The 15,527-nt window shown below is 42.2% G+C and overlaps 1 protein-coding gene and 1 long non-coding RNA gene across 5 annotated transcripts in view; both read right to left on the minus strand.

Moving 5' to 3' along the window:
* LOC134205789 (protein-tyrosine sulfotransferase) overlaps window positions 1-15,527 on the minus strand; it is a 463,178-nt gene that overhangs the window by 118,500 nt on the left and 329,151 nt on the right. The window lies entirely within an intron of this gene.
* The window catches only part of LOC134211164 (uncharacterized), a 51,889-nt gene continuing 37,264 nt past the window's right edge, over window positions 903-15,527 (minus strand). The window contains exons 2-4 of one of the 3 annotated variants that reach the window (XR_009978956.1): window positions 2,256-2,395; window positions 1,371-1,549; window positions 903-1,140 (exon numbers count right to left, since the gene is read on the minus strand). This is a non-coding gene — a long non-coding RNA (uncharacterized LOC134211164). Of the gene's footprint in view, window positions 1,141-1,370; window positions 1,550-2,224; window positions 2,496-15,527 lie in introns of those variants that run through there. The other 2 variants (XR_009978952.1, XR_009978957.1) reach the window with 2 other exon arrangements.

Here is a 15,527-nt window from a genome sequence, read left to right on the forward strand (position 1 = left end):
ATGAATTGATAGGCTCGGGAGTGCAATTATGCCAACAAAGAATAACAGAGAATTGCAGCAGGATATACCTGAAGATCCTACGGAAATTTTTAGGAACTGATAGAAGTTCCCGTTCAGAAATTTTGGGAAATACATTTCGACAGCTTAATTTCTTAGGACTTATGGAACTAATAAAATTTCTAAAACTCTTGGAAAAGAAATTCTTTGAGTCAATAAAAATCTTGGTTAATAATGTTAATAAGGCGATTTGAAATATGTGCCTTGTGATTGGGTGTGAAACATTTCTATAATCAGATACGCAGCAACCTACGCTGTTGAGTGAATACCCCTAATGAAATACAGAGCTAACCCCACGGAAAAAAAATCACCAAAACAAAAAATCATAGAAAATTTAGGTGGTATTTGAAAAACTGTTAACATTCAGGTTGAACTAGAAATTAATAGGGGTATTTATTCACATCTGCGTAACAATGAGTTCTGCGTAGAAATAAGCAATAAAAAATAAATAAAGACAGGATCACCGTCTTCGACCAGAGGTCGCACAGACTGAACACTTAACATCTAGCATGAGACAACGGGCAGGACATTTACACAACACCCAGCGGACCAGTGGAGAACTTTTCGCTTTACGAAAAGTTTTCTCCTTACCGGAGCGGAATCGAACCCACATTCCACAACACATGCGTCTAGACGATTGACGTCGCTAACCGCACGAAGCCCACAAAATATATAAATATTTCAAATATTTTAAGAAACATTTCTTCTCTTATCTCGACGCCTACTTCAAATGAGAATTTGAAAATCTAGTAACTGTCTAAAACGAGACAAATTCCCAACCCAAACAGACTTTTTCTAGACAAAAAAACCCCGACGAAAGAAAAACGCACCGAACCGTTACGGGTTTTACCAAAAACTAACTTTATTTGCTTTTACTTCCTGTTTTCTTGCTTGACAATGAACATCATATTAAAATTATATTGCAGTATTTATTATTTTATTATATTTATACTGTTACGTCCACTGGCAGCACTGGCGGGATCATCAGTAACAACTCCTCGGCAGTCCAACCCTGTCTACAAGTGTCAAGCCTCGAACGTCACCGTCGCCCGTAATGATACAGTGTCTTTGGTTCGTGTACCGCTAAATAGGGGAAGAAATTACTAGGCAAAACCACTGAAACGTGTTTTTCAACAATAGTTTTTCCATGGCAAAACGTCGCTTAGAATGTTTTGAAAGAAGGATGGATAGAGACCCAGATCTGCGGGCGAACGTACAGCGGCAAATCACCGAGTATTTGGAATGCAACTACATCCATGAAGTGACGCCGACGGAAATGGAATCAACGGACCCTCGCAGGGTGTGGCACTTACCATTGGGTGCTGTTAGAAACCCCAAAAAGTCGGGTAAAATTAGACTTGTTTGGGATGCGGCGGCGAAGGTCGGGGATATTTCATTGAACACCATGCTCCTTAAGGGACCGGATCTATTAACTCCCCTCGCTTCGGTGCTTTGCAAATTCCGTGAGCGACCTGTTGCAGTTAGCGGAGACCTGAAACAAATGTTTCATCAGTTCAGAATTCGAACCCAAGATGCGCCCAGCCAGCGGTTTTGTATCAACAACACCACTCGGAACCAGTTAAAACATTCGTTATGGATGTAGGTAGCTTTGGAGCTACATGCTCTCCCTGTCAAGCCCAATTCATCAAGAACCTGAACGCGAAGGAACACGAAGTGGAGTTTCCCGAGGCAGCTAAAGCGATCATAGAGAATTCGCTAAAGCGATCATTCCGAATTAATTGAAAATGGCACCGTGCTTGACGATGGGGTCATCGCCGGTAACGATCCAGTGGCTCCCGAGGACACGGTGGTAACAGTGATCGATTTGTCGCCGGCTCCTAGTTCGCCGATCCGTGTGGACGATGGCAGAGCCGAGCATCCAGCGCACATCCAGCTTTCGTTGACCACGGCTGAGGTCACTCCTACGCATCGGTAGTGGAACCATTCCTCACAAACCGCGCAGAATACCATGTCGTCTACATTGTTCGACCTCCGGCGACAATTTTGCAATCATTTCGCTCTGTCTCTGGCATCTTTCCGGGAAGTGGAATAGTGGGTGCCCAAAATCTCAAGATTTACCCATAATAATCAGTTTGGGTACCCTGTTCCACTGAAAAACAAAAGGCAAAATAACTGAAATTCACCAGCTTTCACGGCAGCGTCGTACAACATGTCATCGACAGCACTCCCATCGTTACCGCCCGTAATTGCTGGGCCCTCCGGATTCCAACCTCCTGTTACAAATCCAGTCGCAGTACATGCAACTAGTTCAGTCCAGTCTTTGTTGTCGGAACAGGCGCGTGCGAGCCTGCAGTGGATCAGAGATCAACGGATAATGCTTGAGCAGCACATGGAAGAAATGAACAAAAAAGAAATGGAACGGAAGAAGGCGATGTTAGTACGGATCACGGAAAACGCTATGCAGGGAGTATTAAGCAGTGAGGCATCAAATGCTTTCAACGAGCAGTCTGCTGCGGTAGGAATCGGAAAAGGTAGGTGACTGGCTGGGAGAGATGGTCGGCGAGATGAATAATCTGTCAATCACACCAGCGAGTGCGATGGGACAGGTAGCAGCATCAGTCCTACCTGTGCTCAACGACAGTTCCACCCCGACAACTGCGGGTTCTTTCAACCGAAGTGTATTCGATCCGTCGCTGTCCTCAATATTTCTTGGCAGGCTGAGTAGTTCGACCAATAGTCTTACTGGTCCGGTTCAGCTAATTCCGCTTACAACGATTGCTACTCCGCATTAGTCTGGGTACCCGCCGCTTGGTATGAACAACTTTCATCAAACGAGTGCATTTACAATTAGCACTCAAGAACCTTCGATGCCCAGGGTGGCGAATGATAATATGACAAATGTGGTTACTGCCTGCCCTACCATCCCAACGGCTTCGATACCGCAGGTACAACCTTATGGTGCGTCAGCAACAAGCACTCACATTCCCAGAACACAACCTAGGCCGCTTTTTCCACAAGCCTCCCTAGGGGCATTCTCCAGCAAATTTCACCCCTGCGCCTCCGATATCGTATCTGGTGGGACCTTCGCAGCATCAGTTGATGGCGAGACAGGTCATGCCAAAGGATCTCCCCGCCATTCCGAGGAGATCCAGAAGATTGGCCATTATTCTATAGTGCGTACGTGAACTCCACAAATGCGTGCGGCTATTCCGATGTGGAGAATTTGGCCCGACTCCAACGTGCGCTGCAGGGTAAGGCATTCGAATCGGTGAAAAGCCGTTTGCTTCTACCAGCTTGTGTCCCGCAAGTAATGTCTACTTTGTACATGCTATATGGGAGACCGGAACTGATCATCCAAACGCTGCTGGACAAGGTTCGCGATACTCCAGCACCAAGGGCGGAAAGGTTGGAGACGCTGATAACATTCGGGATGGCGGTCCAGAACCTTTGTGACCATGTTGAAGCTTCTGGGCAAGTGGCACACCTGTGTAACCCAGTTCTTATACGGGAACTGGTAGAGAAGATTCCGGCGCAACAGCGTCTGAATTGGGCGCTATACAAACAACAGTTTGCGGCGGTTGATTTGCGCACATTCGCTGGCTATATGTCTATGCTGGTGACTGCTGCTTCGGATGTCACCATCACAACGGAATGTAAGCAGTCGCGTCCGAGCAGGTCGGATCGTGGAAGAGAGAAAAATTTTCTCAATGCTCACCTAGCCAGCGAACTATCCAAGAAGGGAGGCAACCAAGAAGACGAACTGAAAGGAAGGAGTCCAAAAGAGTTGTTGTGTCTGGCGTGTAACGGAAGCAGCCACAAGGTAAAGATTGCGCAACGTTTAAGATGTGGGAGCCTGAAAGCCGCTGGAAGATCGTCCAAAATCACCACCTCTGTCGCACGTGTCTGGGAAAGCACGGACGACGCCCTTGCAAACTGCAAGCTCACTGTGGCGTGGATGGCTGTCAGCAACGACACCATCGGCTGCTGCATTCTGGAGCACCTAAGCATCAATCACCACGCAAAGAAGAACAGACGTCAGTGAAGCAATGCGAGACCCCTAGGGACGGACTGAATGCACATCATGCTACCAAAAATCTACAATATTTCGAATCCTCCCCGTTAAGTTGGTGTGGAAGGGTAAATGTGTAGAAACTTTCGCGTTCCTGGATGACGGATCGGACATGACTCTGGTCGAACAATCAATTGCTGACCGATTAGGCATCGATGACGGCAAACCACTTCCCCTTTGTCTAACATGGACCAGCAACGTAACTCGACAGGAACCTAAGTCTCAACGGATTCGTTTGGAGGTCTCTGGAGAAGGAAAAAGCGAACTGTTCACACTGTACGATGCAAGGACGGTCGCTAGCCTCAATCTTCCGAAGCAAACTTTGAACTATGCAGATTTGGCACGACAGTACACCTATCTTCGGGGCCTACCAGTCAGTAGCTACGAAGCAGCCACACCTGGGATCCTTATCGGCTCCAATAATGCCAGCTTGATTGCAACACTGAACTTGCGTGAAGGTCGAATAGGCGATCCTCTAGCCAGCAAGACACGTCTTGGCTGGTCAATTTATGGGTACACCGCTGAAGGACAAAAGGCGACAAACTTCACGCTGCACGTTTGCGAATGTCAAGGTGAATACCAAGCTGACCAAGAACTGCATGATCTCGTCAAGCGACACTTCACGGTGGAGAGCGTTGGTGTCTCAGCAGACAAAGGTCCGGAATCGATAGAGAACCAGCGAGCCCGTCAGATTTTAGAAACAACACCGAAACCCGTAGGCGCTAGGTTTGAGACAGGGCTGTGGTGGCGGTATAACCGTTTAAATCTACTTAATAGTTTTCCCATGGCAAAGCGTTGCTTGAAATGTTTCGAGAGAAGAATGGGTAGAAATCCTGAACTGCAGGCGAGCGTACAGCAGCAAAACACCGAGTATTTGGAAAGAAACTACATTCATGAAGTAGCTCCGAAGGAAATGGAATCAGCGGACCCTCGCAGGGTGTGGCACTTACCATTGGTGCTGTTAGAAACCCCAAAAGTCGGGTAAAATTAGACTTGTTGGGGATGCTGTGGCGAAGGTCGGAGATATTTCGTTGAACACCACGCTCCTTTAGGGACCGGATCTATTAACTCCCCTCGCTTCGGTGCTTTGCAAATTCCGTGTGCGACCTGTTGCAGTTAGCGGAGACCTGAAACAAATGTTTCATCAGTTCAGAATTCGAAACCAAGATGCGCAAAGCCAGCGGTTTTTGTATCGGCAACACTACTCGGAACCAGTTAAATCATTCGTAATGGATATACATAGGTAGGTTTGGAGCTACATGTTCTCCCTGTCAAGTCCAGCTCAAAAAGAACCTGAACGCAAAGGAGCATTAAGTGGAGTTTTCGAAGGCAGCTAAAGCCATCATAGAGAACACTACGTCGACGAATACCTCGACAGTTTCGACACAGAAGCGGAAGCAATTGAGGTAGCGCTCGATGTAAAAGAGGTTCACATACGTGGAGGATTCGAGATCCGAAATCGGCACTCTACTTTCGATACCCTTGTGCAACGGGTCGGAGAACCTAAGCGACCCCAACCCAATGCTATCAATATTGATGCAGAGAGCGTAGCGGAAGGAGTTCTGGGGCTCCTATGGCTGCCGAAAGAAGACGTCCTCGCCTTTTTCCACCGAACTTCAGCTGGAGGCGATAGCACTGACGAAGCGTAACATTTTGCGCTGCGTAATGAGCCTCTTTGATTCTCAAGGAATCTTGTCGCACATCACAATCCAGGGACGCATGATAATCCAAGACACTTGGCGTAGCCAGACGAAGTGGGATGACGAGGTCGACGAAGTTGTCCGTACGCGCTGGCTTCGATGGACGAAGTTGTTTGAAAATGTTGGTCAGATGAGACTACCTAGGGCCTATTTTCCAGGATTCCCTGCTGTTGATATTGGGCCGGTGGACCTTCACGTTTTTACAGATGCGAGCGAGGAGGCATATGCTTGCGCAGCCTATTTTTCCCCGTGGTCAATGGGAAAGTGTGCGTTACGTTGGTTATGGCCAATGCAAAAATAGCACCGTTGAAGTCACAATCCGTTCCCCGTTTGGAGCTGATGGGGGCCCTCTTGGGAGCGAGGCTTGCAAAAGCGGTGAAGGAATATCATACATTCCCGATAGAACGACGTATGATGTGGACGGACTCGAAAACAACGCTGGCTTGGATCCAATCTCAACATCGCCGATACCGTCAGTTCGTAGCATTTCGAGTTGGAGAAATCCTTAGCAAAACCAGATCTTTTGAGTGGAAATATGTTCCCACGCAGCACAACCCAGCCGACTACGCTACAAAGTGGGGAAAAGGACCTAGCACGGATGTAACGTCACGCTGGTTTCAAGGGCCCGAATTTCTTTACCGGCCCGAAACGGAATGGCCAGAGCAATGGTCAACAGAGCCGCTGAATACGGAGGAAGAATTACGGCCCTGTTTGATACATCATCAGCATCAAGTTGAGGACGTATACCAAATAAGCAACTTCTCCAAGTGGAATCGTCTTCTGCGAACAGCAGCATACGTGCACCGCTACATCGGGAACTGCTACCGCAGGACCAAGAAACAAAACGCCAGTGACAGGACACTTGAAGCAGGATGAATTGCTCAAAGCCGAGAATAGCCTTTGGCGTACGGTGCAAGAGTCAGCGTATCCGGACGAGATAGCGACATTGAAATCAGGAAGCATGACCCCCAAGAAACGCATCGAAAGAAATAGCCCCGTATATAAATTGTCACCATTCTTAGACGATCGCGGCATCATGCGGGTAGATAGCCGTATCGGTGCAGTTCCGTACGTCACATACGATTTCAAGTTTCCGGTCATCTTGCCACGTCACCACCATCTCACCAAACTTATCATTGACTGGTACCACTGCCGATACCTGCACGCCAACCACGCAACAGTTCAAAACGAAGTTCGGCAGCGGTTCCACGTATCAATCTTCGCGCTTTGATTCGAAAGGTATCGAAGGATTGTCAGACCTGCAAAATCGCTAAAGCGGTTCCAGCAACACCAAGGATGGCTCCCCTGCCAGAATCACGTCTGGCGGCAATGGTACGTCCGTTTTCCTATGTCGGCCTTGATTATTTTGGTCCCATTCAGGTTCGAGTCGGTCGTAGCTGTGTCAAACGTTGGATAGCGTTATTTACGTGCCTTACCGTGAGAGCTGTGCACCTAGAAGTCGTGTATTCTCTGTCCACCGAGTCGTGTAAAATGGCTATCCGTCGGTTCGTTGCACGCCGAGGATCGCCCGTAGAAATTCGTTCGGATAACGGGACGAACTTCCAGGGAGCCAGTAGAGAGCTGCGGGAAGAAATAAAAGCGATCGAACAAGACCTAGCAGAGACCTTTACTAACTCTGTGACCAAATGGATTTTCAATCCTCCGTCGGCACCACATTTTGGAGGCTCGTGGGAACGCCTTGTGAGATCTGTCAAAGTGGCGCTTGGTGCACTGTGTAGCGAACGGAACCCGGATGATGAGACACTTTGGACGATTGTGTCGGAGGCTGAATCCATTGTAAATTCCAGACCGTTAACCGCCATTTCATTGGACAGCGCCAACCAGGAAGCGTTGACACCGAATCACTTCATATTACTCAGCTCAAGCGGGGTCATCCAACCTCCTAGAATGTTGTCGGGGCCAATGAAGGTTACGCGTACCAACTGGAACTTGGCCAGACAGCTTGTAGACCAGTTCTGGCGGCGTTGGATTCGCGAATATCTTCCCACGATTGCTAATAGGACCAAATGGTTTAGTGATACGAAGAATCTGGCAGAAAACGATCTTGTATTAATTGTCAATGAAGGTCATCGCAACGGCTGGGTTAGGGGTCAGATCTTGTCGAGTGATTCCAGGGAGTGATGGGCGAATTCGGCAAGCCATGATCCAAACATCGAAAGGGGTGTTCAAGCGTCCGGTAACCAAGTTGTCAGTGCTCCAGGTAAAGGAGATAGTAACGGAGATACGGAAGTACGTTACGGGTCGGGGGATGTTACGTCCACTGGCAGCACTGGCGGGATCATCAGTAACAACTCCTCGGCAGTCCAACCCTGTCTACAAGTGTCAAGCCTCGAACGTCACCGTCGCCCGTAATGATACAGTGTCTTTGGTTCGTGTACCGCTAAATAGGGGAAGAAATTACTAGGCAAAACCACTGAAACGTGTTTTTCAACAATAGTTAATTTAGTTTGGACTACTATAAGTGACCGTATCTGCTAGAAGCAACACAATATATTCAGGCTCTACCACAGGTATTACAGTGTTACACGAGCTACTGTCGTTAGGAGACTCTAGAAGCGATTTGTAATAGAAAATTAAGGTAGGAGTTCACTGAAATTTATATATACAATGATTCATCCTTGGTTTCGTTTGTGTTGCCAACTTCGTCCACTTTTTCACAGTAACCATTTGTACAATTGCCATATCATCGTGTGCTTCAAACGTGTGATTTCATTACTTCGTGACAGTTTAGAACGCGAATATGGAGGGTGTAAGTAATTAAAACCTAGTCTTGTGTTTAATATATTATGCAGGCCTGGTAGCGGGTCACTTTTTAGTGACTTGGTCACTTTTTTCGGGCTAGTCACTAAAAAGTCTCTTTTTTCGACCTCAAGTCACTAAAGTCACTTTTTCTCGCAAAAAGTCACTATTTTCAACTATTTTGAAACTATTGACTAAGATAAAGCTTTATGTATCCATCGAAAGATGCTTTGTTCATGGTGGAAATGAATTTACGTATCTTGGAAAAATGATCACTCTGAAACATCGCCAGCCATTTAACTCGCTGCTCTTATTGGCATTTCACCAGTAGCTAATTGAAGGTGTTTTACGTCACAATTTATAAATTGGTATACAGTTATGCAAGCAAGAGACCTGTCGGTTTCGAGTTTTTTTAAACTTAAACTTCATGCAGTAGGGGAAGGTGGGGAGACTTGATTCCTTGGGAGACTTGATTCTCCCCTGTTTTACCAAGAACTAAACTACTCATGATCGCATGTTTGTAACACTCGCATTTTTGTTCATTTTGTATAAATCCTGTGAATCGTTCACAAAGCTCAATTTAATGGATCTAACCCCACAACAGTAAAATTGGCTTTACTATCTAGCTCATCTGTGGTAAGCTGGAAATGATTGGGTTTGTGGGAGGATTGACAAACGATTTACAAAATCAATCAAAATACATATGTCACAAATATGCGATCATGGGCAGTAAAGTAGTATTGTTATAGCGTATGTGGCGAGTTATTTTTTTAATTGACAACCTTATTTACTCTATTATTTACTGTGTTTTGTTCCTCCTGAAGATAATTTTTAGTGGCCACGCAAAATTAGAACAACTTCTCCCAATAATGACCAAATGCTATCATTTTTTCACAGCACAAATCCATAAATATGCTAAATGATCCTCACTGAAAAAAATGCCATCATTTCAGCACAATTTCAGGATATTTGGACTTTGAGTTGTTGCCTCAATTTGAGGAGACTTTATCCCTCATTAGACATCCATATAAAAATTTGTCTAAAAAATTCAAGAAAATATATATTTAATGAGTAGATATCATAGAAAGGCGATCAAGTCTCTCCAATTTTGAAGATTGCATGCGCTGTCGAATTTCATAGCAAAAATCGTTCATGGATACGCACAGCAAGTCGGAAAATCTGCATATTTTGGAGTAAAAATATTTAAAAGTTCAGAGAGCATGGTCCTCATTACAAGCAAGAGGTCGTCGAGCGTTCAATCCCAGGCTCGTTGTACATGAATCTTCATAATTTTTGTATCGTTTTCTACCAAAACGATCGTACTGTTGTTCCTGTCTCACTAAACATACCAAAAACATCCGAGGAATCTATGACAAATCGTAGAGTTCTCTGCATCTTTCTTAAGTAGGTGTTCAGCTAATCCAATGATCATAATTTTCACTCATTCTCACGAGAAGAGAATGCTCATTTACGCAGATTTTCGCCGAAAAATAATTTCCAGGAAAGAAAAACAGGTGTTAAGGACACTCATCACGGAATCCAAATTTCGAAGTACTGTCATTCTTATAATTTTACGCATGCTGCGACGCAGCCAATCTGAAATTATAAAAATGACAGTTGTGCGTTGCTTCCGTATTGAGTGGTGTGCCCTTGAAAACGCGAGTACTTTCAAATTTTGATTCCGTGAGGAGTGTCCTTAAAGGTGATAACCATATTTCGCTCACTTTCACTGGCGTAAAAATTTGATTTGCTTGAAGACTACTCATAGTTCTGAGTTGTCTTGCTTTTTACTGATGTTGATTAAATTTTCCGTGAGGTTAAAAGAGAGGGCAATAATTTTACTTAGTCACTAAGTAGATAAAAGTAAGCGAGTACGATTTTCGTTTCTCTTCTGAGTTCGTTCTAAGAGAAAAGAGTGGTGAGTGAAAGGTGTTTTCCGCCACAAATTACGAAAAAAATATTCTCCTTCGACCCAAAAACGCTTGATTTCGTCTCATCGAACTTGCAATTGAAATTGGAAGTCACTATTTGGTCACTTTTTCTGCAACTGAAAGTCACTATTTGGTCCCTTTTTTCGTCAGCTTTGGTCACTAAAGTCACTATTTTGAGTGGCTTCGGTCGCTACCAGCCCTGTATTATGCTAAATAACAATAACATTTGCATCTGACACAGCAGAAAACAAAACGTCGCCGACTGAACCCAATTTATCGCTGGACAAGTGATGAAACCAGAGACATACTTGAGACGGTTTTGAATGAAGTGAAAAATAATCCTGAAATATTCGAGGTATAAGCCAATTTTTTTGAAAAGCTTCCATAGTCACTGATTATTTTTATTCGTGTAGAAATCAGCAGCGCGTAAGCGCACTCAATTGGATTGTGCTAAAAAATAAGATGAGCAATCTAAAATCTTCATAGATATCTGCATCTACATGGAACAGCCAAACTGGTGCTGAACTCCTACCAAAAGGATTAGATAACAGCGTTAACATAACACTGGATTCTAATATTCCTTCAATTACAGAATACATACAAACGGTGTGTCCTTTCTGGAATATTCTTGAACAAATATTTGGCCAACGGAAGAATGTGAATCTAGCGATCATCATCGAAACATCACATTCTGGTTTTGTGACCTATGAACAACTTGAAGAGCCAGCAAATAAAATATTCGATGGAGATAACCCAAGTAACCGTAAGCATTATAATGCTGCTTTAATTTAGCTACATAACTGCACGTAATGCTACCCATTTAATGTTTATTAGCTTTGAGTGCAGATACAATGCTGATATAATGCCGGAAAAGGCGAATTAGCATGCTGTTATAATGCACAGACGAAAGCTCAATTGCTGCATTAGTGATGCTAATATAGGGATAAGAATAAAACGTCAGATTTTTTCGCTCACTATTTATTTCGAACGAATTTTTCGCGCACTTTTGAAGAGCTTTTGCGGGCAGCTGATCAGCTGCCTATATATTTTAATAAACAACTGCCGAATCACCACGAATTGGAGAAATTGAGGCAAAACAAAAATTATCTTTTCCACCATTATTTGTTGGTGATTCAAGTTATTTATATATAATGTTTATACTTAGCAAGTTAGACCGATGATATTGTGTTTTGCCAATTTTTCGTCGTAGACTGTGCTCATATGGGTCTCGAACCTGGAAGCATGACACGCGGCTCTCACAAAGTTGTCCTCCCTTGCTCTTTAGGCCACGGATGCGATGTCATATCTTCTGCTGAAAGGCATATTTAAACCATTTGTCTCTTTTTATTAGCAGAAATTATAATAGTGGTTGTGATACATTCACCCGAGGAAGTTCTCACTACTACTTACAGAAATTCCAATCGGTTTTTCTACCAAAATATTCGACTGCATTAAACACTGCTTTTATTACGCATATAACGCTAATGTAATGCTAATTTAATGTTAATAAACATTTGATCTTGCAGCATTAACGATGCAGATATAATGCTATATGAGAACTTTGATGCATTTGCAGGGCTGTTATAAAGCTTTGAAGCATCTTTCATGCTGATTTAAAGCCTAAAATTAATGCTTACGGTTACTTGGGAATACAGTTTTCTAAGTGTTCTAAGTCTAATTTAAGTGTTCCTCTAATTCAGGATCAATTTCAGCACTTGTTGCTATGCAGGACAAGAAATTGCTGTTTGAGGAAAAGAAGTGGGAGAGTCAAAGGGAGTTCGATGAACAAAAGTTGGAAATTGAAATAGAAAAGATAAATTTGGCCCAAATGCAAATAGAGCAGTAAAAGACTATTCGAAAGTTAGAGATAGAACGTGATGAACACCTTGCCTTGGCCAACATAAAGATAGAAGCTGAAGTTCTGGAACGTGTTCAGAAATAATAATTAGAATTAAGAGCACGATACAATAGCCATTAAGTTCAGTTTTAAATAAATTGTGGTACACACAAACTATTTATTCATTCAATTCTCTTAAGATCTCTAAAAGCGCTTGACGCTTCGTTACTTCTTCAATACTTCTTTCAAACAATTAAACCTTTTCTTTTAATACACCAAATGAACAACTCTAATACGGTACGTGCTCAGTTTCTGTTAAAATATTTCGCTTTTTCAGACTTCCTTCTGTTGAATTGGATCTACAGGGTGTTCAATAAGTTCGAATACACTTTCAAAAAATGTTTAAAAATTGAGATTACATTATTTCTTTTCCCGGTTCCATTTCATCGGAAGTATTGTTTATAAGGAACGTTTGTAACATTTCTTTTTGAATGACCTTTATTTTGTACTTCTTCACGAGCTTCAAACGTTTCTAAAACCCATCGTAAGCGGCACGCACGGACTAAAGTTTGGAGTTCGGATGATAGCATAACATGTCACATTCTCTGTTCAAGCTTCAGTATTCGACTGCTCGTGTATTTCGCTTACCATATATCTTAAAGGCTACTTGCTCATGCTTGCCCAAACTCAAGCCACCAGCGATGTTTCCAAAAACAATTTAATTACAACCATATGACCCTGCAGCGTAAGCATAGCTGCGCCCATGCGGAAGGCTAAAACAGTTGTGCTTATTCAACAGGCAAAAGTGTGCAAACAAGAGAAAGGTTTGAGACGCCATTGTAATGGAATTTTATGACCTACTGAGAACGGAATGTAAACTATAAATTTAAGGCTTCGTTCTCTAGGATTGAATTTCAAGATGTTAATGTGAAACAGATTTGAATAAGGCGAAAGATGTAAGGGATGCTACACCATCCCCTTTGAGAAGGAATGCCCAGAGCGTTCCGATAAAAGTTGCTGGCTTGAATTTGAGATAACATTGCTATAACTATTATATTTTTTTTAACATTTTTTCCTGTTTTGATATTATTTTAGTGAAGTTTAATTAATCTATTTTTATGAACTTCTTGTATATCTGATTTTCATTTTGATTTTAACGTTTGGATGATTTATTTGAACCACTGTATATGGTCCTTTGTAAACTGCATCTGATTTATTTCGGTTTTCATTTGTAATCATTACCTTATCATTTACTTGAATTTCGATGGGGTTACTATTCATGCCTTGCTTTTGAATTCGTTTATTTTTCTCCTTTTCTATTAAATATTTGGTTTTAATTCTAGCTGCTTGCAATTTTTGTTTAAGTTCAAACTGATACTGATCTAAATTATAAATTGGTTCTATTGCTTTTGGATCAATTAGATTTTGAGGAAGAACTGCTTGATGACCGAAAATTAGTTCAAATGGAGTGTATTGAAAATCTGGACGTGGAGTCGTGTTGTAGCAAAATGAATAATAAGGTAACCATTCATCCCAATCACTATGTGATTCATTGACAAACTGTCTTATATATTCATTCAGGCAACGGTGATTCCTTTCAAGACTTCCAATAGTCTGTGGGTGGTAAGGTGTTGAGAAAGATTGCTTCATATGTAATAGTTCAGCGATTTTGTCAAAAATTTCGTTTTATACTCGGTACCTTGATCCGTTCTAATGATTGAAGGTGTTCCATATATCAAAACGAAACTTTCCACAAACGCTTTAGCTAAAGTTTCTGCTTGTTTATTTGGTATTGCCTTGATGATTATATATTTGGATAGGTCGCATTGTATTGTTAGTGCATACCTATTTCCTGTATTTTATTTTTTAAATGGTCCAATTGTATCCATGGCAATTTAATCGGAAAGGTTTATGCGGTGTGGGTGTTAGGACAAAATTTTCGTTTGTTTTAACTGTGTGTTTGTTTTTCTGACAACTTGAACATGTTTTGACAAAATCAAAAATAGATTTCTTCATATTTTTCCATGTGTATTGGCACCTTAACTTTTGATAAAGTCTGTTTGAACCAACATGGCCTCCAATACACGTATTATGATATGATTTAATTATGTTTTCTATTTCATCTTTGTTAACAACCAACTGTGGTGGTTGATAAATCAAGATGTTTAAATTCTTCAATTCGTTGTTACAAGCTTGCTTGAAAGTTTGAATATCAGTTATTCGGAAGATTTCGTTAGTCAACGCTAGAGCTAACAACTTTACCTTCAGCTTATTTGCAATTGCTTCAATTTGTTTCACGATTTTACTTAGATTCTCATTTACTTCGGATAGCTTTGTGTGGATGATTGACGCTTGAGTCAACTCCCTTTATAGCTTTTTATCCATTATGTTGATTAAAATGCCATCTCGTGTGGCTGAGCGCTCAATGACTAATTTAGGAAGGTTGTATGTTTCATAGTAGTTGAGTGACTCTCGGATGTTGAGGTGATCAGTCTCTTCATTGCCGGAATTCACTTGTATGTCATTATCGGTATTATTTTCATTTTTCTTTGCTGCTGCTCTTGTTTGTACCATAAGAACAGACATGTCTTTCAAGACTTCGGTATCAACTTTGATTCTAGACAGAGCATCAGCTCCAAAGTTTGTCTTTCCAGGCACATATTGTACATCGAAATCAAACTCTTCGAGATCTACTCTCATTCTGGTTAATTTAGAAGAAGGGTTTTCATTGAAAACAAATATACTAACGGCCTATGGTCTGTTTTCACAGTAAATTTACGACCGTAAAGATAGGGACGAAAATGAGTAATAGCCCAGTGAATTGCAGTGAGCTCTTGCTCAATAGTTGATTTATTGGCTTCACCTTTTGTGAATGCTTTGCTCGCAAACGCAATTGGTAAGTCAATATTATCATACTTTTGAGTAAGGACTGCACCACATGCAATTTTCGAAGCGTCGGTTATCAGGGTAAAATGTTCTTTAAAATTAGGAAATTGTAGTATGGTAGGTGATACTAATTTCTTTTCAGAGAATCGAATGCAAGTTGGCATTCTGAGGTCCAATCAAATTTTACATTTTTCCGTAATAGTTTGTTCAAAGGGTAGGCAATCTCTGCAAAATTTTGAATAAATCGTCTGTAATAGTTACAGAACGCGACAAATCGACGAACTTCGTCTGCATCTTTCGGTGTGGGATAATTTTCTATTGCGGAG

The sequence above is a fragment of the Armigeres subalbatus genome, chromosome 1 (genome assembly GCF_024139115.2).
Source record: "Armigeres subalbatus isolate Guangzhou_Male chromosome 1, GZ_Asu_2, whole genome shotgun sequence".
Classification (NCBI taxonomy): domain Eukaryota; kingdom Metazoa; phylum Arthropoda; class Insecta; order Diptera; family Culicidae; genus Armigeres; species Armigeres subalbatus.